We start from the raw sequence: 16,777 nt of genomic DNA on the forward strand, positions 1-16,777 counted from the left end.
TCTAGAAGCTCCATTCTGAAATAAGAAATCAGAATCAGGTTTAATGTCACCGGCATATGTTGTGACATTTGTTGTTTTGTGGCAGCTGTACAGTGCAACCAAGGAAGACCCATCTGTGACGCTTGTTTGTACCACTAGACCTAGACTTCTGAGGTCGAGAGAGAGGAACTACCCCAGGGCAACGGTTTTTCCACTTTTAAAACTCTCCCACAGGTCTCCTGGCATCGTTGGACATGATGGACAACCACCAGTACAAGACCTAAAAATTGCTGCAAGTTACAAAAAGAAATAGAATAAATAGTGCAAAAGAAGGATACTGAGGTAGTGTTCATGGGTTCAAAAAATCTAATGGCTGAGAGGAAGAAGCTGATTCTGAAATGTTGAGTGTGTGCTTTCAGCCTCCTGTACCCACTTCCTGATGGTAGCAATGAGAAGAGGGCATGCCAAGGGTGACAGGGGTCCTTAATGATAGATGCCGCCTTTTTGAGGCATCGTCCTTTGAAGGTGTCTTCAATGCTGGGGAAGGTGATGTCCATAACAGAGCTGGCAGAGTTTGCAACTTTTTCCGACCCTGGCCCCTCCATGGTAGTGATGCAACCAGTCTGAATGCGCTCCACAGTACAGCTGTAGAAATTTGCTACAGTCTTTGGTGAGATATCAGATCTCTTCAAACTCCGAATGAAATAAAGTCGCTGGCTGTCGTCTTTGTAATTGCATCAATATGTTATAGAGCAGGGGTTCCCAACCTGGGGACCATGGATCCCCCTGTTAATGGTAAGGGTCCATGGAATAAAAACGGTTGGGAACCTGTTACAGAGTAACACAGCACAGAAATAGGCTCTTTGGCCCCAATCATCCATGCCAACCAAGGGGCCCATCCAAGTCTCTCCCATGAGCCTTTGGAGTCAACTGAAGCTTTTGTTTCCATTTCCCTGATATATAGAAAAAAGAACAAGTGCATTCACTCTAACTATGCCTCTCATGATTTTAGACACCTCGATAAGGTCACCCCATGGTCTCTTACTCTCCCAAGAATAAAGTCATACCCTGTCCAACCTCTTCCCTGCAGTCAGGCAGCAGTCTTGTACTCTTGAACATCTTGGATAAGCAGAATTTTCTTCACTCAGAGGGAATAGAAGACCAAACGACACAGAAGCAGAATTAGTCAATTCGGACCATTGAGTCTGCTCCGCCATTCCACCATGGCTGATTTATTATCCCTCTCAACCTCATTCTCCTGCCTTCTCCCCTTAACCTTTGGCACCCTTAATAGCCAAGAACCTATTAACATCCGCTTCAAATATTCCCAATGACTTGGCCTCCACAACTGTCCGTGGTAATGAATTGCACAGATTCACCACCCTCTGGCTAAAGAAATTTCCCCTCTGTTCTAAAGGGGTGTCCTTGTATTCTAATTCTGTGGCCTCTGGTCCTTGATTCACCCATGTTAGGAAACATCCTCTCCAAATATTGAGGCCTTTCAATATTTGATAGGTTTCAATGAGATCCCTCCTCATTCTTCTAAGCCCCAGCAAGTACAGGCCCAAAGCCATTAAACACACCTCATACGTTAACCCTTCCACTGCTGGGATCATTTGCGTGAAACCCTTCTGGACTCAACAATGTCAGGACATCCTTTCTTAAATAAGGGGCCCAAAAGTGCTCACATATCTCCAAATGCCTTAGGCTAAATGGCCTACAATTTCCTTTCTTTTGCCTTCCTCCCTTCTTAAAAAAATGGAGTGACATTTGCAATCTTTCAGTCCTCCAGGACCACCCAGAGTCAAGTGATTCTTGAAAGATCATGACCAATGCATCCATTATCCCTTCAGCAACCTCTCCCTGGACTCTGGGATGTAGTCCATCTGGTCCAGGTGACTTATCCACCTTAAGACTTTTCAGCTTGCCCTGCACTTTTTCCTTTGTAATACCAATGGCACTCACAGACCTCTGGCACACTGCTAGTGTCTTTCACAGTGAAGACAGATGCAAAATCACTAAGCAATTACCATCAACAGATCAGTTGCAATTCTAGAGGAAACAGCACACTGGACCATTGCTACACCACCATCAAGAAAGCCTACCGTGCTATTCCACACCCTCATTTTAGGAAGTCCGATCATCTGGCTGTATTTCTACTCCCTGAGTATAGGCAGAGACTGAAGACTGCAGCACCAGTATTGAGGAACAAGAAGGCTTGGACAAGGGAAGCACAGGAGTGATTATAGGACTGCTTTGAATCGGTGGACTGGACTGTATTCAGGGATTCATCTTTGAACCTGGGTGAGTATGCTGCAGTTGTTACCAACTTCATTAAAACCTGTGTGGATGAGTGTGTGCCTACAAAGACTTACTATACATTCGCAAACCAAAAGCCGTGGATGAAACAGGAGATATGTCGTCTGCTGAAGGCTAGATCTGTGGCATTCATGTCTGGAGACCAAGGCCTGTACCAGAAAACCAAGTATGATTTGCGGAGGGCTATTTCAAGGGCAAAGAGGCAATTTCGAATGAGGTTGGAGGCGACATCGGATGTATGACAACTCTGGCAGGGTTTGCAAGAAATTACTTCCTACAAAGCGAAACCCAATAGCATGAATGGCAGCGATGCTTCACTACCAGATGAACTCAACGCCTTCTATGCCCACTTTGAAAGGGAGAATATAACTACAGCTGTGAAGATCACTGCTGCACCTGATGATCCTTTGATCTCCGTTTCAGAGGCTGATGTTAGGCTGTCTTTAAAGAGAGTGAACCCTTGAAAGGCAGAAGGTCCAGATGGAGTACCTGGTAAGGCTCTGAAAAACTGTGACAACCAACTAGCAGGAGTATTCAAGGACATTTTCAACCTCTCACTGCTACAGGCAGAAGATCCCACTTGCTTCAAAAAGGCAACAATTATACCAGTGCCAAAGAAGAATAATGTGAGCTGCCATAATGCCTATTGCCTGGTAGCACTCACATCTACAGTGATGAAATGCTTTGAGAGTTTGGTCATAACTAGACTGAACTCCTGCCTCAGCAAGGACCTGGACCCATTGCAATTTACCTGTCACCACAATAGGTCAACTGCAGACGCAATCTCAATAGCTCTCCACATGGCTGTAGACCACCTGGACAACACAAACACCTGTCAGGAAGCTGTTCATCGACTATAGCTCAGCATTTCATACCGTCATTACTAATTAGGATTCCATACCCACAATCCTAACTGAGAAGTTGTACCTCCCTCTGCAATTGGATCCATGAATTCCTAAACAGAAGACCACAATCCGTGCAGACTGGTGATAACATCTCCTTGCTGACGATCATACTGACGCATCTCAGAGGTGTGTGCTTAGCCCACTGCTCTGCTCTCTATATACCCATGAATGTGTGGTTAGGCATAGCTCAAATACCATCTATACATTTGCTGATGATACAACTACTGTTGGTAGAATCGCAGGTGGTGACGAGAGGGCATACAGGAGTGAGATATGCCAGCTAGTGGAGTGGTGTTGCAGCAACAACCTGGCACTTAATGTCAGTAAGACGAAAGAGCTGATTGTGGACTTCAGGAAGGGTAAGACGAAGGAACACACACCAATCCTCACAGAGGGATCAGAAGTGGAGAGAGTGAGCAACTTCAAGTTCCTGATGTCAAGATCTCTGAGGATCTAACCTGGTCCCAACATATTAATGCAGTTATAAAGAAGACAAGACAGCAACTATACTTCATTAGGAGTTTGAAGAGATTTGGTATGTCAACAAATACACTCAAAAACTTCTATAGATGTACCGTGGAGAGTATTCTGACAGGCTGCATCACTGTCTGGTATGGGGGGGGGGGGGGGCGCAGGGTGGCTACTGCACAGGACTGAAGGAAGCTGCAGAGGGTTGTAAATCTAGTCAACTCCATCTTGGCCACTAGCCTACAAAGTACCCAGGACGCCTTCAGGGAGCGGTGTCTCAGAAAGGCAGTGTCCATTATTAAGGACCTCCAGCACCCAGGGCATGCCCTTTTCTCACTGTTACCATCAGGTAGGAGGTACAGAAGCCTGAAGGCACATACTCAGTAATTCAGGAACAGCTTCTTCCCCTCTGTCATCTGATTCCTAAATGGACATTCAACCAGTGAATACTATCTCACCTTTGGTTTTATATTATTTACATATTTTGCATGATTTTTAATTTATTCAATATAGTATAGTGTAACTGATTTACTTTTTTTTTTCTTCTTCTATTTTATGTATTGCATTGAACTGCTACTGCTAAGTTAACAAATTTCACGACACATGTCAGTGATAATAAACATGATTCTGATTCTGAAAGTACCCATTAGCTTAATCTGCCATTTCTTTGTCCCTCATTCCTACCTCACCAACATCATTTTCCAGTGGTCCAATATTAAAACTCACCTCCCTTTTACTCTTTATATAACCAAAATAACTTCTAGTATCCTGCTTTATAGTATTGGCTAGTTTGCCCTCATATTTCTTTTCCTTTCTTTAGAGCCTTTTGTTTGGATTGTAAAAGCTTCCCAGTCATTCACCTTCCCACTCACTTTTGCTACCTTATATGCCCTTTCCTTGGCTTTTATGTGTTTCTTAACTTCCCTTGTCAGCCACGGTTGCCTACCCTGCCTTTTGAGAACAACTTCTTCCTCTGTGGGACATATCCAGCCTGGGCCTTGTGAATTATTCCCAGAAACTTCAGCCGCCTCTACTCAGTTGTCATCCCCGCCAGTATCCCCCTCCAATCCACCTGGGCAAGCTCCTCGCTCATGCCTTTGTAATTCCCTTTATTCCATCGCAATACTGATACACTGCCTCCTAAGGGTTCCTTTACATTAAGGTGACAAATAGAATCTGGGTTATTACACAACACCCAATCTAAGGTAGCCTTTCCCTGAGTAGGCTCGAGCACAAGCTGCTCTAAAAAGCCATCTCATAGGCATTCAACCAATTCCCTCTCTTGCGATCTGACACCAACCTCGTTTTCCCAATCCACTTGCACACTGAAGTTCCCCATTAAAATTGTGTCAATACCCTTACTACAGGCCTTTTCCAGCTCCTTTTGCAATCGCAACCTCACATCTTGGCTTTTTGGAGGCCTATATATGATTCCCACAATTTTTTTTTACCCTTGCAGTTTCTTAACTCTACCCAAAAGACACCCTATGTCACCTCTTTCTAAAAGTGTAATTCCATCTCTTACTAACAGAACCACACCACCACCTATGCCTTCCTGCCTGTCCTTTCAATAAAGTATAGCCTCTTGTGTTAAGCTCCCCGCTATGGCCTTCTTTCAGCCATGACTCAGTGATGCCCACAGTCATATTGACCAATTTCTAATTGTGCCACGAGTTTGCCCACCTTATTTCGAATGCTCCGTGCATTTAAATACGAGGGGTGATTGACAAGTCTGTAACCTAAGGTAGAAGAAGTCAATTTTAGAAAACCTAACACATTTAGTTTTCAACATAGTCCCCTGCCACATTTACACACTTAGTCCAGCGGTCGTGGAGCATACCGATCCTTCTTTGTAGAAGTGGTCTACAGCAAGGGTGATTGATAAGTTTGTGGCCTAAGATAGAAGATGAGTTATACAGCTCTCGTTACATGCACGTGCAGTTCAACTCTTGAGTGAAAATGCAAAAAGTTTGAAGTTAATAACTCATCTCCTACCTTAGGCCATGAATTTATCAATCACCCCTGCTGTGGACCACTTCTGGAGGTCCAAGACACCGACTTCTGCAAGGAAGGGATCCGTATGCTCCACGACCGCTGGACTAAGTGTGTACATGCAGGAAAAATTAATGTGCTAGGTTTTCTAAAATTGACTCCTACCTTGGGCCATGAACTTATCAATTACCCCTCATACAGCACCTTCAGTCCTGCATTCTTGCCCTTTTGAATTTTGCCTCTCTGGTACAATTTAACTCTTTGTTCTGTCTGCATTTGTACCCAATCACTGGCTTGTCCTTCTTTACATTCACATTACATCTATCATCTACTAAAGAAAAAAAAAACAAAAAAGGAAGAAAAAACTAAAAAAAAAAACTAAAAAAAGAGGGAAAAAAAGGGCTGTTCATAGTATCTCACAAGCATACATAAACATCAATGTCGTCATCTCCGATCTTCTCAACATACATACGATTAAAGCTGAAAAAACCAGTAAGCCTGGCATAGGGCCATTACATCATATGAAAATATTGAATAAATGGTCTCCATATCTTTTCAAATTTAATAGAAGTATCAAATACAGCACTTCTAATTTTTTCTAAATTTAGACATAACATAGTTTGAGAAAGACAATGAAATACCGTGGGAGGATTAATTTCCTTCCAATTCAACTTTCATATATAGATTTTTTTTTTCTCTTTTTTTATATTATATATTATGGAATATCTAGACTTACCTTGTTCATATATATACTATATGGTTATGTTTTGGGAAAGCTTACTTATTCTGTATTCATTGCTTATGTATTCCTTCATGTGTAATGGGAGTTTATATGTTTGTAATCCCTTATTAATATTTTAATTGTATTTCGTTCATAATATTTTTAATACTAATAAAAAGATTAAAAGAGACATCTATCATCTACTTGTAAACCTGCTGGCTCATCATCTGCTCCATCATACTGGTTCCCATCCCCCTGCCATATTAGTTCAAACCACTCCCAACAGTTCTAGTAGACTTGCCCGCAAGAATATTGATCCCCCTCGGATTCAAGTGCAACCTATCCCTTTTGTACAGGTCCCACCTGCCCCAGAAGAGGTTCCAATTATCCAGTAATCTGAAACCCTGCCCCCTGCTCCAGTTTTTCAGCCACAAATTTATCTGCCACCTCATTGTATTCATATCCTCACTATCACTTGGCACAGGCAGCAATCCCGAGATTACAACCCTTGAGGTCCTGCTTCTTAGCTTTCTTCCCAACTCCCTCTATTCTGTTTTCAGGATCTCCTCCCTTTTTCTACCTATGATGTTGCTAACCAATATGCACCATGACTTCTGGCTGCTCACCCTCCCTTTTCAGGATATTGTGGATGCATTCAGAAACATTGCAGACCCTGGCACCTGGGAGGTAAACTACCATCTGTTTTCCCCTTCTTGCATCCGCAGAATTGCCCATCTGTCCCCCTGACTCCCTTATCACTGCTGCCACCCTCTTCAGTTCCCTACCCTTCTAAGCCACAGGGTCATACTTCGTGCCAGAGGCACAGTCAATGTTGCTTCCCCCCTCCCCCCACCCCCAACAGTACTCAAAACAGAGTGCTTTTTGTTGAGGGGGATGGCCACAGGGATGCACTCCACTATCTGATGTTCTCCCTTCCCTCTCCTGACAGTCACCCATTTATCTATCTTTTGTTGCCTAGGGGTGACTACCTCTGTAGCTCCTGTCTATCACCTCTTCACTTTCCCTAACAAGCCAAAGGTCATCGATCTGCATCTCCAGTTCCCTAACCCAGTCTATAAAGGAGCTGCAGATGAATGTACCTGGTGCAGATGTGGCCACTGGGGAGGCTGGAAGTCTCCCGAAAATCCCACATCTGACACCCAGAACACCGGCTCTGCAGACAAGCCCCGTATTCTCTCAAGAGTTAATTTTTTAAAAAAGGATTAAGGAATAAGGAATGAACTTACCCACTTACCTTGCCTCCGCCTGTTCTCGCCGAAGCCTTGTTAAGCCCTAGACTTACCACTCTGACTCAGACTACTCTGACAACAACTGCTCCCAGGATGACTACTCTGCTAAGCTGTACCTCTCTTTTACAAAGACTGGGTTTTTACAGATCTTCACCGGACCTGCATGGGAATGCTTCTGTTGCATCTGCTTAGTACTCCAATCAAAAACCTTTGAAACACTGTTTAATCAAGATCTTGTCAACCTCCACTTTAAACATATCCAATGACCTGGTCTCCACAGCCGTTGATGGCAATGAATTCCACAGATTCACTTCCTTCTAGCTAAAAAAATTCCTCTTCATTTCTTTTCTAAATGGATGGTCTTGTAGTCTGAGGCTTTGCCCCACGGTCCTACATACCCCACAATAGGAAACATCCTGTCCATGTCAACTCTATCTTGGCCTTTCAATAGTCAATACACTTCAATGAGATTTCCCCCTCATTCTTTTAAACTCCAACAGATACAGGCCTGCTCACTGACGATTTTATAAGCTTTAAATCCATCTATCATAAGAATATGTTAGTCAGAGAGTCAACCACAAGAGAAAATCCATCAGGGTATTGCCTAGGATAGTGAGTTCCATTTATGAGAACAGACTGGAGAGGCTGGGTTTGCTTCCCTTATAACAAAAGAGGCTGAGAAGGGACCTGATAAAGGGATATGAAATTATGAGGGGTGCAGATGTGTTCAAAATTCAAAGCAAATTATCAATGTATATATTTCCATATACTACAATTTCTTGCAGGCATCTATGGGATAAACAAAAACCAGCAGTGTAATAGTTATTGTGACACTATTACTGCTTGAGGCACTGGAGTTCAGAGTTGACTTCCAGCGCTGTCTGTAAAGAGTTTGTACGTTCTCCCCATAACTGCACAGGTTTCCTCCAGATACTCCAGTTTCCTGCCACTTTCCAGAAACATAGCAGCTAGTAGGTTAGTTGATCATTGTAAATTCTCCTGTGGTTAAGCTAGGTTTAAATTAGGGGTTCTCAACCTGGGGTCTACACACCTCTAGGTTCAAGGTAGGCGTCCATGGCATAAAAAAAGTTTGGGAACCCCTGGGTTAAATCAATAGGTTGCTGGGTGGCACTGGCTCATTGGGCTGGAAGGGCCTATTCCAGGAGGGACGGATGAAGGGAGGGAGGGAGGGATAGATGGAGAGATAGAGGGAGGGATGGATGGAAGGAAGGAGAGGGAAAAAATGGATAAATAAATAGAATTTTACAGAAAAACTATACAAAACAGACAAAGGGTATTAAACACCAATGAGCAAAAGAAGGCAATCTGTGCAAATAAAATAATACTGAGAACAAGAGTTGTAAAGAGTCCTTGACAGTAAGTCTAGTTTGTAGAATCAGTTCAGGTTAGTGGTAAACATAAATATGGCAATTCCCACCATAGGAGAGGTTATCTAAACCTGAAAGGAATAGGTTCAGAATCAGAATTAATATCATTGACATGTTGTTAAATCACCTTTTCAGGGTAAAGAGTGACCAGATTAGAGAGGAATAACTTTTTCCACCCAGAGGGCAGCTGAATCTGGAATCCACTGCCTGAGTGAGTGATAGAATCTCTCACACTAGGGTGCACTGTCATTTGTTTATTTATTTATTTAGAGATAGAGTGTGGAGCACGCCCTTCCAGGCCAACAACCCATACCACTCAGAAATTTATAATAACCAATTAACCTACTAACTCCTATGCTTTTGGAATATGGGAGGAAACCAGACCACCCACAGGAGACCCATGTACACATGGGGAGAACATACAAACTCCTTACAGACTGCATTGGAATGGAACTCCAGAATGTCCCGAGCTGTAATAAGATCATGCTAGCCACTGTGTCATAGTGGTACCCTAGGGTTGTGCAGCGGTTACAGTGCCAGTGACACAGGTTCAATTCCTGCTGCTGTCTGTAAGGAGTTTGTATGTTCTCCCCGTACCATGTGGGTTTCCTCTGAATGCTCCGGTTTCCTCCCACAGTCTAGAGGCATACTGGTTAGTTGGTCACAAGGGTGTAATTGGACGGCACAGGCTCATTGGGCCTGTTAACTGGCTGTATAGCTAAATAAGAATAAAAAGTAGATAAAAAAAGAAAAGTAGATAAAAAAAGAAAAGTAGAGTCTCCAAAGCACGGAGACTAGACTGAGCAGGTAAATGAGGGCAGTACAGTTGGGTGCTCAGCAATCATTGGCTGAAGGGCCCATTTCCATGATTTACAACTTTATCACTCTCCAATCTCATCACTGAATCAGCATGGATATCTTCACTCAGCTCATCACTGAATCAGCGAGGATATCTTCACTCAGCTCATCACTGAATCAGCGTGGATAACTTCACTCAGCTCATCACTGAATCAGCCTGGATAACTTCACTCAGCTCATCACTGAATCAGCATGGATATCTTCACTCACCTCATCACTGAATCAGCGAGGATATCTTCACTCAGCTCATCACTGAATCAGCATAGATATCTTCACTCACCTCATCACTGAATCAGCGAGGATATCTTCACTCACCTCATCACTGAATCAGCGTGGATATCTTCACTCACCTCATCACTGAATCAGCCTGGATATCTTCACTCAGCTCATCACTGAATCAGCCTGGATAACTTCACTCAGCTCATCACTGAATCAGCAAGGATATCTTCACTCACCTCATCACTGAATCAGCATGGATATCTTCACTCAGCTCATCACTGAATCATCGTGGATAACTTCACTCAGCTCATCACTGAATCTGCATGGATAACTTCACTCAGCTCATCACTGAATCAGCCTGGATAACTTCACTCAGCTCATCACTGAATCAGCATGGATAACTTCACTCAGCTCATCACTGAATCAGCGAGGATATCTTCACTCAGCTCATCACTGAATCAGCATAGATATCTTCACTCACCTCATCACTGAATCAGCGAGGATATCTTCACTCACCTCATCACTGAATCAGCGTGGATATCTTCACTCACCTCATCACTGAATCATCGTGGATATCTTCACTCAGCTCATCACTGAATCAGCCTGGATAACTTCACTCAGCTCATCACTGAATCAGCAAGGATATCTTCACTCACCTCATCACTGAATCAGCATGGATATCTTCACTCAGCTCATCACTGAATCATCGTGGATAACTTCACTCAGCTCATCACTGAATCAGCCTGGATAACTTCACTCAGCTCATCACTGAATCAGCATGGATAACTTCACTCAGCTCATCACTGAATCAGCCTGGATAACTTCACTCAGCTCATCACTGAATCAGCATGGATAACTTCACTCAGCTCATCACTGAATCAGCCTGGATATCTTCACTCACCTCAGCACTAAACTGATTCCATAACCTACACACTCACTTTCAGGACCACTACAACTCATGTTCTCAGTATTATTTATTTGATTTTATTAATATATTTTTTTTTGTATTTGCAGAGTTTGTCTTCTTTAGCACATTAGTTCTTTGTCAGTCTTCATGTGTAGTTTTTCATTAATTTTATTGTATTTCAACATTCAGGATTGTTTAATGTCTTTTCCAGGACGCAAGTGTAAAAGGGAACAAAATAATGGTTACTTTGGGTCCGATGCAGCACAAAAAAAACTTAGACAAAGAACATTTATAAAGAAACACAATAAAATAAGTAAAATAATCTAGATACATAGATAGATTGTATGTCCATAAAGTGACAGGAGGCACAGGAGTGTCAGCACAAAAGGTGACTGACAGGAAATAATAAAGTAGTGGTGGTTGAGGGTGTGGAGCGATGGGTTAGTGAGTGGAGGTGTTGATCAGCCTTACTGCTTGGGGAAAATAACTGTTTTAAGCCTGGTGGTCCTGGCGTGGATGCTACGTAGCCTCCTCCCTGATGGCAGAGAGACAAACAGCTCATGAGCTTTGTTCTGCAGTGAATGCCTGAAAGAAGATCTCGTACTTTGATAATAAATTTACTTTGAATATTGCTCAATGCCGTGACATACACCGCCTCCCCCAAACCCCAAGAAGTTTCACTGTGTTATAGGCAACAGAAGAGTGCAAGTTGTTCTCCAATATCTCTGCAATGGCATTTTAATTAACAGGAGGTAAAAATAGAAAAGTATCACTTGGCAGAATCTGCCATTCTTCAGCAGTGATATCAACCGTAGCAACGGCTGCAGCTGGAGGCTCTCCCACTTTCCAACTGCAGAACCCAACGGATGATATCGTGACATTTAAACTTCACCAGGAAGAGCTTTTCCAAAAAAAAATTCATTTAGAAAGCATGTTTGCACAATTAGTAACTGTATGAATCGAACTCAAAGGGCAATAATAATCCAGGCCCAAACTTGTAACATAAGCTCTTGAAAACAAAAAGAAAACCTGAGGTTCTGTAGTGCCTTGGACACCACCACTTGAATTGCAGTCACCTGTTATAAGGTGACCAATCATGACAGTCAAATGGCGCAGAGGAGGCCCCAATCTGTAATAATCAGACTCTGGCCAAGTTACACATTCGTCTTGACATATGTTGGTTGAGGCCAGAATTAATCATGGGTGGGACCTGAGGACCCGAATTATTGGGAAAGGATGATTGGGTTAGGACTTTATTGCATGGAGCACAGGAGGATGAGGGGAGATTTGAGAGAGGTGTACAAAATTAGGGTGACAGGGTGGAAATAAATCTCTACCAAAGGAGGTATAAGGTGCTCCTTCCCTCCAGTAGCCTGCAGGTTATCATTGGGCAAGATGTAGCTCCTGCTTAGCCCCCTCCTTCCCCACCCCCGATCAGGGTCACGTGAAGCCATGGGAGCAGGTGGTGGATGGTCGTACGAGCAGCTGGTGCAGATCACAAGTCCTGGCTATGTGACCACTGACGCCAGGCAGACAATCTCTGAAGAGTATTGATAATGTCTGGGGCCACCCGTCTTGTAAAGACACTGCTCAGAAAACGGCAATTGCAAGCCACCTCTGTAGAAAAATTTGCCAAGAACGATCATGGTCGTGGAAAGACCATGCTCACCTACATCATATGGCATGGGACATCACGAACGGACAAATACCAAATTCTGAGGGATAAACGCAATGAGGTTTTTTTTTTCATTGAGGCTGGGTGAGGCTAAATCTAGAGGTCATAGGTTAAGGGAGAAAGGTGAAGTATTTAAGGGGAACCTGAGGGGGAATGTCTTCACTCAGGTGGTGAGAGCGTGGAACGAACCGCCTGCAGAAGTGGTGCTACTACTCAGTGCCTATGTAGCAGTGAGGATCTCAACTATCTCTGACAACCAAGTCCAGCTTCTGGCTTTCACGTGTAGCTTAGCTACTAAACCCACTGGAACCGTTTCTACTGACAGGAGAAGGGGCAAACGCAGGTTACTGGCACCTTAAAACCAGTCACTTCAGGCAGATGGGGCTTGCCAGCCGGGGTTAACAGCTTATCCAGAAGAAAAACTCCGATCTCTAACTTCTGTAGCCTTGTGGCAATAGTCACTGATGTACACATGACAATAAACTTGTCATATTCCCACAGATGAGCAACTGATTATAGGACTGGTTTCAAAATGGCAGTGTTAGCCCAGCTAACACTCTGTACACTAACTGTAACACACACAAAATTCTGGAGGAACTCAGCAAGTCAGGCAGCATCTATGGAAGGGAATAAACAATCAAAGCTTTGGGCTGAGACCCTCATCGGGGGTTTATTCCCCTGCAGAATGCTACCTGACCTGCTGAGTTCCTGCAACATTTTGTGTGCGCTGCTCTGGATTTCCAGCATCTGCAGAATCTCTCGTGCATACAACTATTGTGACTTCTATTTATATAGCACCTCCAGCAAGATGGTGCCAGGCAGACAACACTTTGAGGGTAGCTAGCAGCAAAATCCTCCAAGAGGACCACAACCTTGTTGTAGTTTGGAGGCGTATGTGCCTCAGTGACCTGGAGCGCCCTGTTGGCTGAGTCAGGGTCTTGTGCTTTGACTCTTGATAGGGTCACCCCTGTCGCACAGGTCAAAGAGTAGAGGACCACAGAGAGATCCACTGGTCGTCAAGGTTTGGAGGTTCAGCTCAGGGCTAACAATTCTGACTGGGTAAACAAAATTGTTATGGAAACAGTAATGAAGAATCCTTCTGCATCTGAGTGCAATGGCATTCCTGAGTCTCCACCTGGGATTTGCAGGAATGACAGTAGTGAAAACAAGAGGAAGCCTCTAACATGAAGGAAGCGCTGAACACACCCGGAGATGGAGGGCCGTCGCTGCTGCCCTACATGCCAGTGGCATAACAGGCAGTGAGAAGCAGCAAAACGTCTCGAGCATTTTTAAAGGAGATTTGTGAACAAAATGTGACTGTGAACCCCTCACGAGAGATAATTAATGCTTAAATCCCAGCTTGATGTTTAATGTCCTCAGCGCTGAACGCACCCCGCGGCTGTGAACTCTACAGTTCATGTTCCGTGTGTTTCTAGCTACTCTTTTTTGCGACTTGCACGATTTGATTCTGCTGCCGAGGCCTGCAGTCACTTGACACAGCGCTAAACTGAACTGGCTCAGTGGCTGTCGATCTTGGACCATTTTGGGGACCCTGCGATTTGATGTTTAATATACTGTGCGTTATTTGCTTGTTTTTTTGCTGTTTGCCCGATTTGCTCTTTTTTTCTGCATGCTGAGTGTCTGATGTTTTCTTTAAATGGGTTCCATGGTGTTCCTTTGTTTCGTGGCTGCCTGCGAGAGGACGAATATACATACTTTTGATAATAAATGTACTTTGAAACTTTGTTACTGGGACAGCTGATTAACACCTGGGCACCAACTGATTAGGTATGTCTGTGGTCCTACTTTAATCCCTCAACAGGAAGCTATTTGCAAATCTGTTCCCCTTCTCAAAGGTTTCCAACAGCTACTGTTGCTGAACTTAATCGGAGGACTCTGTTGGTTGGGGTCAACCATAGATGGCGAGTCCTAGCTGTCCAGATACACAAGGCAGGCCAGTACGATTTGGAGAGCAAGCTATTGCCCACGTAGCAAGCTTCCCTCTCCATGCTTCTGGGGAACCCAAAGGAATGGCAGAGACCGATACAGTTTGGCACCAGCAGCATCGCAGGAGTTGCTGGTCAGCGCTGAGCCAACATAGGACTGCCTTAGGGACCTCAGTTCTAGAGTTTGCCCTCGGGGTTTACTCCCGAAGCCTTCCACATAAGTGGGTATAGCCACAAGGCAGTGGAGATTTGAGATCTAAGTTTTGCATTTGCTTGATGAGCTGCCAACCCCCATCTGCCCAAAGTAACTGGTTTTAAGGTGCCAGAAATGCGCTTTTGCCCCTTCTGTCAACAGAAATGGTTCTGCCAGGCTGAGTCGCCAAGTCACACGTGAGGGCCAGGAGCGGGACTTGGTTGTCAGAGGCTATTTGCAGAGCACAATTTTGGGAGCATTTAATAGATAGTGGGAGCTTATCCCCATTACCACCCCCGGCTATAACAACCTTAAGGAACCCGATCTTGAAAATAAATCTAAATAGCAACACCGGCCAATACAGCCAGATAGGGTCGCAGTGTGATTATTACTACCCACTGGCACCACCTCCATTGGCTAATGCAAATGAGGGTTATTGGAATGAGTACAGTGGGCGATAGATTCTGTCCCCTTCTGCCAACAGATCTAGAGATTATCTGGATGAAACAGTTTCCTACAGGAAATTATTCCAACCTATTGATAAGATTTTCCCTCTGACATCATTGCTAGAACATTCTGGAACCTATTTTCAGGATTTTTTTGTCCTTTTATTACAATCTCTCCCACACAAAGCAGAGACAGATTGTCTGACACATTAATTCCAGTCTACCATTCCTGACTCAATCCCTTCACCAAGCTGCTCTGCATTGCAGTATTTTAATATTCTGAAGCAATTCAGAATCAGATTTGTTATCACTGACATACAGAGAGGATATAGGAGCTTGAAAACCCAGACAACCCAGCTCAAGAACAGCTTCTTCCCTGCTGCTTTCACATCCTTTGCCAGTTGTTCTTCCATGTTTTCGGACTCTAATTCTACCTCTTCCATTCTTGTCACTTCAGTAATTCGTTTTATACTACTATCTTTGCACCATTCTGCTGTTTTGCCCACACTGACCTCTGGTAAGATGGTGGCATGCACACCAGCAGCAACCTCTCTGGATCCAATCAAAGGTAGAATTATTCCTCCTTCACATCTTTTTTTTATGATCACAAGACACTGCTGGATATTGAGAACATCAATTACAGCAGGTCTACCCCATCAGCGAGTTCCTCAATAGCAGAGGAGCTGGACCATGTTGCCTCAGAGTCGGTGCGCAGTCTAACAAATGGGGCGAGTGATTTTCTGGAATGTTTTTCTTCGACATTGATAATGTAGAAAACTGCAAGTCCGGTTCACTGGCTCATTGGCGGGTCTGGCAGCAGGGGAGCTGCACTGCCTGGGTTGTAGCGCAGGACCAGACCCTCATGCCGCAGGGTCGCCTGCGCAGCTGTCCAGGGGAGGAGATGCCAGAGGTTGGTGTGGCGTGGCATCCATGCTAGGGGTGGGGTTTGGGACGGGCCCGTCCTGTCGGTGCTGCCCTCCAGTGTTTGCTCAGTGGACTGCGTTCATCTGCAGCTGAGCTAGTGTGTAATGATTGGACAGCGGTAGGTGTCTTCTTTCCAACAACATCCCAAGTACCATCAATGTACAGGATAAGACTCTCAGGGACTTGGGCTACGTTACTAATTTTTTTTTTCTGTGTGTGACTGCATGTTTTTCTGCTATTGTAATTGTATGTGCTCCATTAGCTTTGTGCTGTGTACAACTGCTGGTACCGTACTTTACACCTTGGGCCAAAAGGTTAAGCTGCTTCATTTGGGTATTCATGTACGGTTGAATGAGTATTAAACGTGAACATGACTTGTTGCATTTATTATTACCGTACAATACTGTGCAAAACTCTTAGGCACCCTATACCCAAGATGTTTGTACAGTACAGTACTTACTGCTATTTCACATGAGCACGGAATTTCATTGCACCCTGGTGTGTATGATAATAAACTGACCTGAATCTGAAGTCATTTTCTCACTAAGCTGCAATTTAGTTCACTTGGAAAGAATGAAAAAAATTAA

General features: G+C 44.0%; 1 protein-coding gene across 4 annotated transcripts in view; it reads right to left on the minus strand.

The window, feature by feature from the left end:
- Nucleotides 1–16,777, minus strand: part of miga1 (mitoguardin 1) — a 112,237-nt gene that overhangs the window by 58,128 nt on the left and 37,332 nt on the right. The window lies entirely within an intron of this gene.

Source organism: Hemitrygon akajei, chromosome 12 (assembly GCF_048418815.1).
Source record: "Hemitrygon akajei chromosome 12, sHemAka1.3, whole genome shotgun sequence".
Lineage (NCBI taxonomy): Eukaryota > Metazoa > Chordata > Chondrichthyes > Myliobatiformes > Dasyatidae > Hemitrygon > Hemitrygon akajei.